The sequence below is a fragment of the Neofelis nebulosa genome, chromosome 6 (assembly GCF_028018385.1).
Source record: "Neofelis nebulosa isolate mNeoNeb1 chromosome 6, mNeoNeb1.pri, whole genome shotgun sequence".
NCBI classification, from domain to species: Eukaryota; Metazoa; Chordata; class Mammalia; order Carnivora; family Felidae; genus Neofelis; species Neofelis nebulosa.
The window spans coordinates 60,476,472-60,494,794 of NC_080787.1; the positions used below are offsets into that span (position 1 = coordinate 60,476,472).

The 18,323-nt window shown below is 35.6% G+C and overlaps 1 pseudogene; it reads left to right on the plus strand.

Annotated features, from left to right (window-relative positions):
• LOC131515416 (uncharacterized) overlaps positions 1-18,323 on the plus strand; it is a 162,231-nt pseudogene that overhangs the window by 26,635 nt on the left and 117,273 nt on the right.

Below are 18,323 nucleotides of genomic sequence, written 5' to 3' on the forward strand. Positions count from 1 at the left end.
GACAAAAGTTAATTTATGTAATTAACCAGAGTATTTTGACAAGACTATGCCAAAATAGCTTCATTGAAATGAACTGTTTGACCTGCTTGTAGCTCACAAAGGATCTTTTTAAGGTAGATCAGGTTATAGTACTCTCAACTTTATAAACAGGGAACATGAGTTTATTATCTCACTTTCATGAAGGGATAGTAATGCTTAACTTTCAGTCAGTGATCCATTTAACCTCTCTTGTTTTAAGGAGATAGCTTTATCACTTGCCTAAATAATAAAACTCTTTTTTTTTTAATGTAATATGTAGTCTGAAAGAATGGGGATACAAAAAAATACAAAGAGATTGGCAAATTAATTTTTCAAATACAACTAGTAGTTTTATGGGGTACCTGGGAGGCTCTGTTGGTTGAGTGTCCGACTTCAGCTTAGTTCATGATCTCACAGTCTGTGTGTTCGAGCCCTGCATCGGATTCTGTGCTGACAGCTCAGAGCCTGGAGCCTGCTTTGGATTCTGTGTCTCCCTTTCTCTCTGCTCCTCCCCCGCTAGCACTCTGTTTCTCAAAAATAAAGATTTTTTTAAAATTAAAAAAAAAGAATTACCCATTAAAATGCATTAATTTATTAGAACATATTTATTGAGCTGCCAGACACTTCTAGGCTCAGGGAATAAACAATACATTTGAAGGAAATAAGCAGACTTTGCACACAAAAGTATATGTGATTGTTTGAAGAGGAATTATGAGGTGATTGATAGAATATAAAAGAAAATTTAGGCAGAATAAGAGGATGAGTGGGATTCTTTGTTGTATTGGTGGTCAGGGAAGGGAGGAGAAACACGGAGTAATAACAGGGTAAACCCTGTGGATATCCAGTGACACAGCGTCTGAGGCCAAAGAAACAGCACAGGCAGAAACATTAAGGCTTGGCAGGTTCAAAAAATTGTCAGGAGGGTAATGTGCTTGGAATGAGCCTTCAGCTGTAGGACATAGGATCAATTTAAGATATTAAAGCACAAAATTAGTTGGCTGGGACAGACTAGACCCAATAAACAGAAATGAGTAAGTATCTGCACATAAAAATGTTATTAAAACTCTTGAACTATGTGTAGTCTACTTACACCACTTAATACTACATGAAGCATCTGTAAAGAGCCATTCTTTTCCTTGAATCTATGTTACTATCCTAAACCCTAATGTCTTTTCCTACCATTCAGTGCATTTCTGTTTCCTCTTGTTGATTTTGCAAGAATTTCAGTCCAAACAGCATTTTTCTGATTCCTTTTTACCTCAATCTACTATCTATCATTATCGGAAGACAGACTGATATTTAATTTCATTTGATTCACATCCACTATTTTGTGGTAACAATGCTGTTTTTAACACTAAGTTTAATATTAGGGAGGCTTTCTTGTATGTTATTTAAATGAGTTTACTTAATAAAGTGTTGAAACATTTTTTTTGATGTAAAATGAACAATTAATTCCTTCTCTGTAAACCATATCTCAATGCAAAAGGTTAATAGTCCCAAATGTGGACTTTAACTCCAAACATTAAGATTTGACATCTTGTGTGCTTATATTATTGGAACATTCATCATAATATGCTGCAAACAAGTGAAAGATAGTTTGCTAGTTGTGTGAAAATAAATAAATAAATAAAAGGGATAAAAATAGGAACAACAGAGCGGTCACCTTTTCTCTTTTCAATCTCCTTGGCAGGAACATTAACATCTACAAAACTGGCCTTTAGATGGATACAGTGTATTTATTTAAAATTTAAAAAAAACATTTTAGTCCTTCTAATATTTAAAGAGATGTGAGGGGTGCCTGGGTGGCTCAGTCGGTTAAGCGTCCGACTTCAGCTCAGGTCACGATCTCACAGTTGGTGGGTTAGAGCCCCACATCGGGCTCTGTGCTGACAGCTCGGAGCCTGGACCCTGCTTCTGATTCTGTCTCTCCCTCTCTCTGTCCCTCCCCTGCTCATGCTGTCTCTCTCTGTCTCTCAAACATAAATAAATGTAAAAAAAAAATTAAAAAAAAAATAAAAATAAAGAGATGTGAGTGTTTTATTTTTCCATCTGGGGAAATGTTGCAAGTCAGGTTTTATGCAACCAACCCAAAGTGAGCACAGTGTGTTAAACAACTGAGAGTTTCAACGGTTTTGGTGACTCTGGCTCTGAGGAAGGATTGTGACATTATATTTCAGGCCATTTTCTCTAATAGCAATTTTATTTTCATTACTTTATGCAGCCAACTCAGCACTGGAGCTTGGCTACAGAGTAAAGGGCATTGTGTGTTTGAAACTATTATTGCCATTTTTAGACATCTTTGGTGGCATTTCATCCCCATGCACTAAGCAAGGTTTTTGTTTTGGTTTTTCCTTGCATCCCACACTTAAATAAAGATGATTCTAACTTTTTTCCGGGTCTTGTAGTTGCCTCGATGGCACGGCTCTGCAGTTTAGGGAGATGCTTTGAAAAATAAAGCACTGTAATCATTAAAGATCCACTGACCATCACTACCTTCTGTAGATACGCTATAATACCTCACAGAAACTGAAGTTTCTTACTGACTGTGAGCATTTCTTGTAAAAATTCAGAGTCCCTTTCATGTTTGTATGGAGACTGTTTTCTCAGATTCTGGATATAATTTTCAAGGTAGAATATTATGACCCACTTTCTGTAGCTTCCAACCAACAATTTACTATATGATGTACGGTACATGTCTGAGGACGCACGCACGGTGGGAGGTGATGGTAATGGAAGGCACTCAGGAAGCGGATCCTTAACTGCATTACTTATTACTCTGTGTATCCTGAACTCCAAGAGTAAAAGACCTTTCTTTCCAGCTCCTCATAATGTTCAGATATTCTCTTCTTCACTAAACGCCTCATTAGCTTTATCTTAAGTGGGCTTTGTTTACCCAGAAATTTGTGTTCATTGTTAAATAAGACTATTTTTCAAAGTGACAAAAACACTGTTTTGCCATTGTGTTACTTTGAAATCTGCTGGGAAAAGTGTTCTGCTTAACAATCAAAACACAAATTGTATGCTTACTTCTAAATGCTCTCGGATTAAAATCTTCCCGAGACCTCTCCATGTGACAGCCTACTAGTTCACCTCTGTTTGGATTAGGTCCAAATTCATGTCTATCACACAGTGATTGATGCTCTGCTCACTGGTGCACAGCATGTGCTCATGACCCAGATATCAATGTTTATCTGACCTTATGTGCCTATTCTGTGACAGTCCTCACTTTGGGAGTGTCTGCTATCTAATTCATATGCTAGGTGTTAACCAGATATGCAGTAATAGGAAAGAGGATGGCTGAAATTTTACCTAGAGGTTATATGCCTGTGGTGGCCATTTTTCTAAACCCAAAACTGAGACAAATTGGTTGACAAACATGAATACACTCATGGGCACAGAGGGAGATAATATTTTTAAATAGAACCATCTTGGGAAAATTCACAAGTTTAGATACAAACAAGCCCAAGTACACAGACACACACAGACACACATATCCTTGGTTAAAAGCAGAGCCACCCTATTCCCCTTAACAGAAATTACCAATGGTGACTGGTAATGTTCCAGGTTTATTCAGTATAGAGATATGTATGCATTGTGAGCATCTTCCATTTCAGTCAGTTTAATTTACATAGGTTTTGAGATTCATGTCAAGAATGTTTTTAATAACCCAGTGAATCCAAATTTAATTTTGTGTTTAGATATAGCAGTTTATGAATTTATAGTAAATAAAAATTCAAAGTCCTTAACCATTGGGAATTCACATTATTTTTTGATTTCCAAATTTTCAAACTATGTGTACAGCTCATAGTATTATATTTCGTTCAATAAGAGAACAGAAAATTATTGCTTTGAACATGTAAATGATGTACCTCACACCACTCTAAATATTAAAGCAATAGTCACTCCCTGGCATCATTCTGACATTATATTTTCTGTAAAGACACAAACACACACACATTAAGCACATAGATATGCTTATTTATTTATATTTAAAATTGTAGATCAACTTTTTGAGAGTTTTTAAGCTTCTTTTAAGAAATAAATCTTTCTAAGTGGCCTAAAAAGCAAATGTTACAATCAAGCCAAGGATCTCACAATATAATTGCCAATAAAAAAGTATTTCAAAAAGTTCATGTTCAGCTTAAGGGTCCATGAGAACAGCCACAAGTCATCTTGGAGAATCTACAATGAAGGTAACTCTTATGAGACGTCCTCTCTTCCATATGAAAAAAAAAAAACATAGCTTTGACATTGATGTATGCAATATATTTTTAAGATGACATTTACACAGTACTATTCTTGCTAGGAAAAAGTAACAATTCAAAGAAGAAAGCTTTTTTTATAATATGGTGCAATGTGACTGAAAAGGCCTAATGTTCCAGTTTCTACACCTTTTCCTACTCATTCTTTGAACAAGTCAATACTATCCTAATGGAAATATTTTTTTAAATTATCCAATATGCATAGGGATCTCATTACATATATCATGAAAATATTCACCTAAGGAAATTTAGGTGATCAACAGATGTAATTTTTCAAAAGCCAAAAGGTAAATATCATACAAATGCTTTCAGTTTTGTTCAGTGTAAGAAATGAACACATCTGTGTGTATTTGTATCATATGTCTGAATGATAGAATAAGAGCTATGCTTAAACTGGTTGGCAACAACAAATGGGGTATGGCAGCATGGACTTTAGATAATAAGATGAAATAAAAAAGTACCTGTAAAAGTCAGTGAGGAAAAAATGAAGAGGATTAAGTTCAAGGGCAGGGTGAGTCAACTCCACGAATATAATACAGAAAATAATTAATGAGCATGAAACACATAAAACTCGGTTCACAGATTCAGTTGTTAAAGAAATATAATTTCATCTTCTGAAACTTAATTTTGGATTCTAAGCCTCTGTTCTGTTGGGTAGGTAAAAAAAAATAAATTAAGATCTGTTCCTTATGGGCATAGCCTCTGCCCCAGCCATTGACTTCTGTACCATGATTCTGAAATCTTACAGCATGCTCTGCTGAGGCTGTGTTCCCAGGTTACCTCCACATCGCCCAGTACTGACTTCAACAGCCAGCTTGGCCATTGAAGCAGACAGTCCCTTTGAGACATGAGACTTTGAGTCTTTGAGTCTTTGAGACATGAGGTTCTTTCTATCAACTTAGATTCTTGATATAGGCATTTTTCTCTGGATCATGTTACATTACTGGTGAGCTGCCCTGACTATAAGCATAGAACCCATCAATTCCCTTCTTCTTCTCCTCTCTCCCTCTCATCTCTTCCCCTCCCTGGTAAAATACCTTTTTAATCTCATATGGACAAGACTACTAAGTAAAAATTTCAAGTAGGCCTGATGATGTATGTAGTCAGAAAAGGAACTTGAAATTTATAGCTGCGGCCAAGTAAGAATCCCCTCACATGATAAATTGTGTGGAGACGAGTACCACCATGGCCACTATCATCCTGGACTTGGAATAGAATGGAGGGAGGGAGCCCACAGTTCTGAGTTCCTCTCATCTGGTAGATTCCTCATTTCATGCAGGTTTGTAAGACCCCTGAATTCACAAAACACCTTTATGTAGACACAGGCCCCTGAGTATAGCGATATCCACTCACTCATATCCTAATCTTGTGTTTGTCTTTTGCAATTGGCTTGGTAGTAAGCAAACTGAAAGCAACCTTGCACAGGTCTAAGTCATTCTCCCAGACTTGGAGCCACGCCAGCCTTGGTTGTCGAATCTACCTCACTTTACTGCTTCTGTCTATCATCTCCCACCCTGAGGCTATGGGTTTGGGAAACAGTAGGCAGAAAATCTGCTGTCCTGAGCAGAAAGGGAAATATGATGAGTGCAAGTAAGAAAATGAAACTTAACATCTTCAACCATTACCAAAGTATAAGTCCAAGTATAAGTGAACAAGAAAAACACCTCTATGTCACAGAATATGAGCATAAATAATCAAGAATTTTTATTCTTTAGATTTTATATTTATAAGAAATAGAGGCATACTGTATAGAATTGTGAAAGAATGATATTATATTTAGCAAGAAAAAAAGATGCAAGGGTTCATTTTTTCAAACCACCTCAATTCACCAGTGAATTTCTCTTGTTTCTGAGTGACTTTGTTTTGGTGGTTCACATGCTGCCAATGATTTGGAACACATCTAGTCTGGACCTGGTAGAAATTGTGCAGTAGGTATATTTCTTTTATGAACCTGTGCCATTCCTCTTCTTGTAAGAGTGATTTACCTGATTTCCTTGTGTTCTCTTTCCTTCTTTCTTCTTAAAACCTACTTGGGAAAGGGTGTGACACAACATTCATAGCATACTTAGAAAACAACTCAGTAAGCAGGGAAGTTCTATTTGGAAGTGAACAAATACTTCTAGAATATCAAGACTTTAGGGATCAATGTCCCACTTCTGTGTCCCTTTTCTAGGGACATAAACATACGTCCAATTTGAGACCAGTAATTATTTTAGTTACAAATTGTCTGATAGATTTTTCTCCGTCCACATATTAAATATTTAAGAGTTGTAATTCAGTCCCTCACCTATATATTTTACTTGACATTAAGTGGAGAATTGTACAAGATTAATTTAGTACTTTGCTTCGAGAAAAAATTTCAAGCAAGTAGGGACAGGTGCTTGCAGAGACAGCAACACATGATACAAATATTGGGGCCTCTGGAAATCAGTGCACAATTAGATTCTCTTCTCTCTCCCATTCTTCACTATCTTGCCCATAAATAAAACTTGACTGTAAGTTTATTTTCATGCCATGACTACAAAGATACAGGAAAATATATTTAAGTTAGGTTCTCAGTGAATTTTGAATAATAACACAAATCCATGAAATTCAAGGATCGGAGGGAGAAGAAACCTTCTTTTCTTAAAATATAAAATTGATGAGAGTACTTTTTAACTTAAAGATTATTTTCAACATTTTACTTAAATGGTAATAACTTCATATCTGGATAGAAATATAGTTTTATAGAAAATACAGTGAATTACATATGATCATCTCAACTTTCTATGGTGGTGCTCCTCTATTTGTCCAAGTAAGGCTCAGAAGAAATCCTCTTCATTTAAAAAAAAAAAAAATTAAGATGGGGTGGGGTGCCTGGGTGACTCAATCGATTAAACCTCAGACTCCAGCTCAGGTCATGATCTCACAGTTCCATGGGTTTGAGCCCCACACTGGGCTCTGTGCTGACAGCTCAGAGCCTGGAGCCTGCTTTGGATTCTGTGTCTCCCTCTCTCTCCTCCCTTCCCCCGCACACACTATGTTTTGCCCTCTCAAGAATAAACATTAAAAAAATAAATTAAAAAGGAAGAAGAAGAAATCCTACTGAATCACATGCAAAGTAAGTTTCAGTCATTGAGTTACATAACCCATTGGGGTCATCATTGTTTTGAGAACGTATGTTCTTATTAAGCTTTCACACAATTTTTGTATCAAATGTGCATTTGGAAAGCTCTAACATTTAGAAGACATGGGACCCTAAGCAGTTTGATTTGAAGTGATGATCATGGTTTGCATTCAGCTGAATTGGGACAGAAATTTTATTATGATTACAGTAATTGGCATATTTTTATGGACTCATTTTCTAATTTGGCACCCATTCAACTTCACAGCTCGAGCTACAGTGGTGGCATGATGGATTACTGTGGGTTCTTTTCATTATTATTAAATTTAATTAATTTTTGCTCAGGTACCCAGATGTGAACAGCATCAGGCTTCTAATCTAATAGTACAGACTGTTTGGAAAATATGTGCTGTCAATTAGAGACATTTTGTAATGGAAACAATAAAAAGAATCATTAATGAAAAGTAGTTTGCCTCCCAATGTAGTTGGTGCTAGTTAATCGAAGGTACTTTGAAATTGAAGTCATTAATAAACTTTTCTTGCTTTTATACCAATAAAGTGCTCTGGGATTTATTTTTGAAATTAGAAAGGTATTTTGAAAAAAAATGAATTAATGTATTTTGCTTTTTACAAAAAATGTTTTCTTCACCACCAACATATGGTAAAAATAATAAGAAAAACAACTAAGAAAATAAAGGTTTGAATTTTCAGCTAAAAAAAATTCCCTGTAGGGACCCCTGGATGGCTGAGTTAGTTAAGCTTCTGACTCTTGACTTCGGCTTTCATGATCACACAGTCATGAGATTGAGCCCCATGTCCAGCTCTGCACCAGATGTGAAGCCAGCTTAAGATTCTCTCTCTCTCCCTCTCCCTCTGCCTCTCCCCCACCTATGCACATGTTCACAGGAGCGTGCATGCTCTCTCTCTCTCTCTCTCAATAAATAAATAAATAAATAAATAATAATTTTAAAAAAATGAATTCCCTGTACATGTAATTAGTACTTTTGCAGAGATGGAGGTGATGAACATTTTTTACTTACTCTGCTAGTCAGTCTCCTCATTGCTCCCACATCAATTGTTTTTAAAATGTAGGAAATATTACATGGAGTCCCTTCCCTTCTAACCTGGAGTGATTTGGGACAACAAGAAGCAACAGCAAGAGACTGAAGGCAGGGAGAAATTGGAGTATTTCTTTTTGCTTTCTTCCCTTTGTCGGCACTCTAACTCTGACAGCCACTGCATCTCTTTCTTTGCAGCTCTTCATTGGGCTCCAGTAAAATATTCACCCCTCTCTAGATGTTGTAATCATTTCCTAGTGTTGTTAGTCTCTGAATGCTACCACATCCCTTATTCACTCCTGCCTTTATATCCATACATATACCTCAACTAAAGGCTCTTCATTTAAGTCATCTCAATAGCTTCTGTCTTCTGCTCAGACATAACTCATATGCAGTCACTACATCTAACTAGCTTGTGTTTGGAATAATGGACTAGGATTTCTGTACTATTTTCATATATCATTTCATAAGGATAAGTACAAATATAAGGGTACAATTCAGCATGTGAAGATTTCTATGTGCTATGAAGTTTTTCTTGAGGTAAAATCTATTCTATGTGCCCTTAAGGAAAACATCCTTTCTTCACTAGATGTGTCTCATGACTTGGAAGCAATATTGCATAAGAATTTAAAAACATATTAGTCTCTATTTCATTTTGACGTAATATGACATTAAGAAAATGCCACCCCTGAATCTTTCAATAAGTAAGGTCAATCTTATTACTTATGTACATTATAATCATGAAACTCTTGGTAATTTGCCTCAATGTGTTGGAATGTTCATAATTTCAGAAATAATTATCAGCTATCTAAAAACCCACAAGAGTTCATTGAACTTATTTCAGTGTTCCTATTTTAATATACACTCAAATTTGCATTACTTAGAATGATTTTAATGTTAATACAATATTCCATGTTGATTCTGAAGTTGATTGAAAATCTCTTATCATCTCCCTTTTGAGAGTAACCATTGTCATTAAAGAAATACCTTTTGCTAATGTTTATCATAAATGAAATGAGTCAGTACCACTGAGTACAATAATATTTTCTGATAGATTCATGGGCACCTATCAGGACATCACTCCAAACATGAATATTTAATCGAAGTCCAGAACTATATAATATGTTTCTAATATGCAAAACTACAAGCACTTATTTTAGATATCTAGTATTTATGTAAGTTCAAGAAGAGCAGTGTTTATGTCTGACAAACGCCCATTTCTGACTGATTTGTAGCCTAAAGTTTTCATGTAGTCCCTAGAATGTAGGAGATGCTAATTAAATGCTTAATTGAATGAATGAATTTATGGTTTGAAATATTTTTAAAGAATTGCTTAATCTAGAATAATTAAAAATTATCATTTGTTAAAAAGCAAATCTTTTGGACAATGTTTTAGTGAAATGATTCCATTTTCATTTGATGTATTCTGTTTTTTGTTTTAGCATCCATTAACTCTTCACAAATCTCAATTTAAGTGATTAGCTGTTGCATTACTAGAGTTTATTTACAGGGGTTTTAATATGGTTATGGGAAAAATACTTTGACTTCAAGCTTTTAGAATGTGTTTTCTCTGAAATAGTTTTCTTTGCATGATAAATTTGTTTATTCAGTTTAAATGTTATGATGTCCTCTCATGTAATTACATAGAATAACTTCAGAATCATGAAGCACCAGTGGAAAACACAATGCAATGTTTACAGCTTCATGTTTCATTTCACTTTTATGTCTTTGAGTTATTTGAGGGTATATGCCGAACACTGTGCCTTTGCACTCCGGAAGAATTCTTTGCCCTTCTCCACCTTCCATAGCCCCCAGGAAACTGAATTTTATAGACTGGATCTCCCAGCCTCCTTTGCCCTATGGCTTCTGAGGTGTGCTTGGACACTGTGAGGCCGAGGGAGTGGTTCTAAAGGGGGAGAATAAGGTGGGACACTGATTGCCCCAGTTCCCTGTCTGCAGGGCTGCGTAACTTTATGGAAGACCCTACCTCCTTTGGGTGATTCTCCCCTGGAAGTACAGACCTCTCCATAACCGCTCTCTTCCTTGCTTCTTCAGCCTAGAAACAGACACAACTCCCTGTTGTGCTGGCTTTGAATACACACCAACCCTTATTCATATCCCACGTCCTATCTATGGCTCTGTAAATAGTCCCCACATTAAATTCTCTAGAATTAACTCACTTAAGTGTGCCATTATTCCCCTTCAAAGACCCTGACTGATGCAAGACAGTTTCTTCAATAGGTGCATTTTTAAGCTGTTTTTACTTCTTCCAAATGATTCACTTGGAAATGTGATTTATTTACTCTGTCTTCCAAAAAGATTTATTCCTACTAACATAGATTTGTTAATTGAAAAGTAAACAGTTGGCATGAAGAATTTAATATTATCAAACATCTTAATTCAATAAACTTTTTTTGATTACATTTCTAAGTAGTTGTGGAGAGAGAAGTTCCAAATATATTCAAGAAGATTGCATCATTACTTAAAAATATAAATAAAGTATTTTTATACATAAAGATAAGATGATAATCTACTTCTTCTCAGATTAATTTGCAAACATATATATGGGAAGTAATGTGATATCCCTGATATTCTACAGCATAAAACACGTTAACGTTTATAAAGGTAGTCATTAATCGTAGTTGCCATGACACTATGATCCAGTCATACCATCATTTTTCAGACTTTGCCTATTATTAAAATGCCATGTTGACTTAGATTAAGTCAGTATATAACATTACCAACCTAGCTGATTTTGATAAGTCAAAGCTAAAAGACAGAGCAAGACAGACATGTCTTTTCCAAATAACCTCTTTAAGATTTATTATTATTATTTTTAATATTTATTTCTTTTTTGAGAAAGACACACAGAGCATGAGTGGGGGAGAGAGAGAGAGAGAGAGAGACACAGAATCTGAAGCAGGCTCCAGGCTCTGAGCTGTCAGCACAGAGCCTGATGTGGGGCTTGAACCCACAAGCTGATGAGGTCATGACCTGAGCCAAAGTCAGACGCCCAACTGACTGAGCCACCCAGGCACCCCAAGATTTATTATTTTTAACAGTACTTCCTACATATAAGCAATTGTTTCTATAACACCACATTATTTTTAAAAAGTAAATTTGCAAATAGTTTACAATTATATTTATTATTAAGTGATTCAACAAATATTTATGGAGTACCTACTATTCTGGTTTTGTTGATGTCAGGTGTCACCAGGAATACAATAAATCACTTTCATGGAGCTTACATTCAACAAGTGCTAGAGACAGAGTATATATATAAGCAAGCAACCAATACACATGGATAGGTGCTCGAAAATTCTATGAAGAAAAAATAAGGATGGGAAAGGCATAAGGTGTCTGGGTGAAGCTATCAGAATGCAAGGTGTAGGAACAATTTAACTTTTTTGTTCCACCTCCTGTCTTTTGGGTTATTGTTATCATGTTTTTCATTTTATGTATACAATAAAATCTAGAAAAGACTGTTATTGCTTTTTTGTGCAGTTAATATTTATTTATATATTTTCAGATAATTATAATTTTACTGGTTTTTATTCCCTTCTGCTTCATTGGACTTCCATTTGGGATTTGTTTCTTTCCATTAGAAATCTATCTTTTATTTCCTTTATTTTATTTAGAGTGATAAATTCAGGATTTTTGTTGTTGCTGTTAAAAAATTGTCTTTATCTTTAATCTTATAAGAAAATCCCTTAAGTTTAGTACTCTCACTGGCAGTTATTTAATTTTAGCATTTTAACATCCCACTCCTCTAGCTTCCATCGATTTTGTTGCAGAGTCATATCTCAATTAATTCTCTCTTCAACTGTGTCCAATCTGCTGTTAAACCCAGCCATTGATTTCTCAATTTTAAATATTGTACTTTTTTTTCAGTTGTAGATCTTGCATTTGGTTTTTATAGCTTTCAATTCTCTACTAAAATCTCCAAGCTCATCTGTTATCTTTTTCAACATATTAGCCATAATTATTTTAAAGTCTATGTCTCATAAATCTTTTATCAGGAGCTCCATGGGTTATGTTTCTAATGCCCATTGCCTTTCCTTTATTTTTGTCCTTGTGGTCTTAACTACTTGTATGCCTGTTATTTTTTTTTTTTAATTTTTTTTTTCAACGTTTTTTATTTATTTTTGGGACAGAGAGAGACAGAGCATGAGCGGGGGAGGGGCAGAGAGAGAGGGAGACACAGAATCGGAAACAGGCTCCAGGCTCCGAGCCATCAGCCCAGAGCCCGACGCGGGGCTCGAACTCACAGACCGCAAGATCGTGACCTGGCTGAAGTCGGACGCTTAACCGACTGCGCCACCCAGGCGCCCCATGCCTGTTATTTTTGAGTGAGTATTCAGCATTGCAAATCTGAAGTTGTGGAAATAATATGAGGCTTCAGATGATGATGATATAATTCTCAGAAGAGAATTTACATTTACCTCTGATAGACTGGGAGCATTCTGGAAGCATCTTCATCCAATGTTAAGGCTTAAAATGATTTAAAGCTGGGCTCCAACCTGTATACAAAAGTAACCTATTTTGATTGCACCCTTACTTATCTTAACCAAATACGAGAGATTTAAGGTGCCCTCTCTTGGAGTGCCTAGACTGGAATTTTTGTTCCTCCAGCTTCATAACATTTCAAAGGTCCTTTCAGTTTCCCAGCCACTCAATTACCTCACCTGAAATCAATAGAAACTCTTGAGGCAAAAGCAGCCCCAAATATTGGGTGTACCTCTCTTTCCCCAGACCTTAGCTTTCTCATTCTCCATTGCCTTATTGGTTTTTCATGCCTTCAAGTAAATAGTCCTTAACTTTTCTCATTTTTCTTAGCAAGAGAATTTCTCAATTTGCCATGACTGAAAGCATAAATCTGCCCATAAATTTATTACTGAAGTCATAAGAAAACAAGTTCTAATCAGTAGATCCATAGGGATCAGAGAAACAAAAACATTGGGTAGATAGATGTTTGCCAGTTTCAGAAACTCAGCCTTAAAATTTTACATGAAGATTCTGAACCAAAAAGAGTAGATTCTAATGAAAAAAATTGTTATTGAGTAGACTTGAACTGCTTCATTTTCATCTTATATATACCCTCAAATTGTATATATAAGACAGATTTAAAAAGAAAATGCTGTAAAATTAAGTTTATGCAAAAGCTTTATAACTCAGTGACATAAAAATTAGAGACAAAGGGATTAGTGTAAATTAGAAGGATTTTTTTTTAAGATCTCATACTCAGGTATAAAATTTAATTTTCTTGGGGCACGTGAGTGGCTCAGTTAGTTGAGCATTCGACTTCGTCTCAGGTCATGATCTCACAGAGCCCCACATTAGGCTCTCTGTTGTCATCACAGAGCCTGCTTCAGATCCTCTGTCTCCCTCTCTCTGCCTCTCCCCCACTCACACTCTCTCCCTCAAAAATGAATAAACTAAACATTTAGGATATAAAAATAAAAAATAAAATTTAATTTTTTTGCAGTAAAAATAATTTTACAGATATGTCTTTTTTACTTGATTTAAACTTCATGTCACTTTTAGGTATCAGTCTTTGCTTTCCCCTGTTATCCTAAAAAGTTAAAAAGGTAATATTACCATAACAATGAGTAAAACTTGGATGAAATTAATGTATAATACCACCATTCTACCAAATTACTCATGTTTAATTTTTATCTTCTAAGATTTATCCACAAATATGTTTATTTTTTATATAGTTGCAATCATAGACATAATAATTCAAGTCCTTTTTTTAAGAAAACAATATAATAAAATATCTCACCATTTAATTCATTAAATATTTAAATGTTTGCATTAAAATCCCAATGCTTCATTGGCTCCTAATTATTTTGTTTTTTTAAACCCTATTCCAGGGAAATCAATAATCCACTGTTTTTTAACATTTAACAGCATTAATTTGGAGATAGATTTCGATTTGAACAAGGACTCTTCCACTTCTCACATCATTTATTTCCCTGAGTCTGAGTTCCTGCATCTGTAAAATAGGATAATAAGAAAACACATAAAAAGTGACTGTGAGGATTAGTGCTAATTCAAATAAAGCCCTAATCATGGTCTGGCATGTAGTAAGTATGCAATAAATAAATATCATTTTAGCAATCTCATGTAATCTTAAATAATCAGAACTTTGAACTAAAATATTGCATACATACTAACCAAGAAACAAAAAACGCTAACTTTGATATTAGAATGATGGCTTTAAATCCTGATCCCATCACTGGCTGACTGGCCACTTAGGAAGTTACATAACTTTCCAAATCCTTAGTTGTCCTTTCTCGATTTTAGAAAGAGAAAAGCTGATATATAAAATCTGCGAAAATCACTAACACAGTGCTTAAGACGTTAAATTCAGTATTAAATTCCTTTTCTTTTAGCTTTCTCCTATGAAATTCATAAAGCATGATTTGTCTCCATGAACATTATCCTCTCTCTAATCCTTCTCCAGTGACTCAGCAAACAGGTTAGAATCTGTCTCTTGGCAACTGTAGTTTTTAAAAATAACAATGGTTTTCATGTGCTTTTTGACTTTTCTTGGGTGCAAGAAGTCTCCAGGAAGAAAGGGCTATATATTAATTTCAATAATATTTACGATTCTGTGATGGTCAGAACCTGACATAATAAAAGTCAATTATTCCTTTCCTGAAGCATTGCATTTTTTAAGGAAAAGAGCAGGGGATTTTGTTACAGATAGATTCTTTTTTAAATTTGGAACCCTGACAATTATTACTTCCATAAGTTTAAGAAGGTTATTTAACTGGTCTGAGTACCAGTTTATCTATCTATAAAAGCTGACTGATAATATCCACTCTTAGAATCAGGTAAGTGCTACAATGAAATAATGTACATAAGATAGCCACTCATCTCATAACTGTGAAACAAAGAGTAATCTTGTCTTATTTTAATAATTTATCAGGTACAGCTATCCAGAGAACCAAAATATCTGTGTATGTTGTATGTTTGTTCTTTTTGTTTTTGCATGTATTTTAATTTATTTTTTTTAAATTTACATCCAAGTTAGTTATCATATAGTGCAACAATGATTTCAGGAGTAGATTCCTTAATGCCCCTTACCCCTTTAGCCCATCCCCTCCCATAATCCATCTAGTAACCCTCTGTTTGTTCTCCATATTTAAGAGTCTCTTATGTTTTGTCCCCCTCCATGTTTTTATATTATTTTTGCTTCCCTTCCCTTATGTTCATCTGTTTTGTAACTTTCACAAATAAGAAAGCTGTAACTGGAGACACAGTTTTTGTTTTTTTTAATGTCGCTTTACTCAGTAAGGACTATGGTTAAAGCTGGAAGCACTTACCTGAGAGGCTCTTCGCACCAACATTAACTCCATCTTCAGCAGTTCCATATTATTCGACTCCTCCTCACCTACCAGCACCAATAATCGAACCAAAGTCTAACCCTGTAAGGGTGAGATGTTTGCTTTATTATATGATATTTATTATATCATTTGCACTTAGAAATGCAATGTTGCAATACACAGGAAAAATCTTTTCAATTGACTTCTTTACATGTTCTCCCCACCAACAAAATCTAATATATACATTTGACCTTTCAATCATTATCTCAATAATAAAATGCTCCATAAAAATAAATGAACTGTTCTTTAGTTGCAGTGATATCAAAGGCATTTTAATCATTGGATAAGGAAAAAGGATATTTTTCTTGCAATTAAGTAGGATAATAAAATGGCACCATTACATAGTAAATTGTCATCTTTCAGAAAATTGTGTTTTTTCTCCCTTTGTTCATTTCGGTCATAATCTAGGGATTATCAGTTCCTAAGGATAAAGAAAACATATTTTTTATTATATAGTGAGGAAAATAAGGTATGTATATTTATTCTATATTTTTTTATCTCTTTATGCCTTACTATTTTAAAAGATGGAGCTTATTTTTACAGAATTTTAACCTAAACCTCCTTACTTATAAGTAGGAAATAACCCTCAGCATCTTTGTCATCTCCATGCTACTTCTTAACAATGTCAGTGAAGGGCTTGGAGCTCAAGTGTTTAAAAAAAAATCAAGATTCAGGAGCACCTGGGTGGCTCAGTTGGTTGAGCATCTGACTCTTGATTTCAGCTCAGATACCCTGCAACAGGCTGGGCCCTGGGCATGGATACCACTTGAGATTCTCTCTCTGTCCCCCTCTGCCCCTCTCCCTAGCTTGTGCATGAATGCTCTTGCGCCCTCTCTCTAAAATTAAAAATAAATAAATAAATGATAAAAATTCAGAATGAGAGGAGGCAGTAAGAGAGACAGATAAAAGGAATGGGAAAAGGGAAAAGAAGAATAAGGAAAGACATAACTGGGAGAATTTTCCCAAGAGTGTGGGTTTCTTAGAATGTCTTAATCTATTGAGGCTGCTTTACCAAAATACCATAGTCTAGATGGCTTATAAACAAAAAGAATTTATTACTCGTAGTTCCAGAGTCTTTGATCTGTTTCTAGTAAGGACCTTCTTCAAGGTTGGAGACTGCCAACTTTTCATGGCAGAAGGGGCAAGGTATATCTCTGGGGCCTGTTTAATAAGGTCACTGATCTCGTTCATAAGGGCTCCATCTTCATGACCTAATCAATCACCTTCCAAAGGCTCCATCTTCTTTTTTTTATTGTAATTCTTTTTTTTTTATATGAAATTTATTGTCAAATTGGTTTCCATACAACACCCAGTGCTCATCCCAACAGGTGCTCTCTTCAATGCCCATCACCCACTTTCCCCTCCCTCCCACCCCCCATCAACCAATCTTCAGCTTATTCCCAGTCTTTAAGAGTCTCTTATGATTTGCCTCCCTCCCTCTCTAACTTTTTTTTTCCTTTCCCTCCCCCATGGTCTTCTGTTAAGTTTCTCAGGATCCACATAAGAGTGAAAACATATGGTATCTGTCTTTCTCTGTATGACTTATTTCACTTAGCATAACACTCTCCAGTTCCACCCACGTTGCTACAAAGGGCCATATTTCATTCTTTCTCATTGCCAAGTTGTATTCCATTGTGTATATAAACCACAATTTCTTTATCCATTCATCAGCTGATTGAAATTTAGGCTCTTTCCATAATTTGGCTATGGTTGAAAGTGCTGCTATAAACATTGGGGTACAAGTGCCCCTATGCATCAGCACTCCTGTATCCCTTGGGTAAATTCCTAGCAGTGCTATTGCTGGGTCATAGGGTAGATCTATTTTTAATTTTTTGAGGAACCTCCACACTGGTTTTCAGAGCAGCTGCACCAATTTGCATTCCCACCAACAGTGCAAGAGGGTTCCCGTTTCTCCACATCCTCGCCAGCATCTATAGTCTCCTGATTTGTTCATTTTAGCCACTCCAACCAGTGTGAGGTGGTATCTCAGTGTGGTTTTGATTTGTATTTCCCTGATGAGGAGTGATGTTGAGCATCTTCTCATGTGCCTGTTGGCCATCCAGATGTCTTCTTTAGAGAAGTGTCTATTCATGTTTTCTGCCCATTTCTTCACTGGATTATTTGCTTTCTGGGTGTGGAGTTTGGTGAGCTCTTTATAGATTTTGGATACTAGCCCTTTGTTCACTTTGTCATTTGCAAATATCTTTTCCCATTCCGTTGGTTGCCTTTTAGTTTTGTTGGTTGTTTCCTTTGCTGTGCAGAAGCTTTTTATCTTCATAAGGTCCCAGTAATTCATTTTTGCTTTTAATTCCCTTGCCTTTGGGGATGTGTCAAATAAGAAATTGCTGCGGCTGAGGTCAGAGAAGTCTTTTCCTGCTTTCTCCTCTAGAGTTTTGATGGTTGCAAAGGCTCCACCTTCTAACACCATTACCTTGGGGGTTAGTTTCAATATATGAATTTGAGGGGATACATTCAGACAATAACAAGGAAG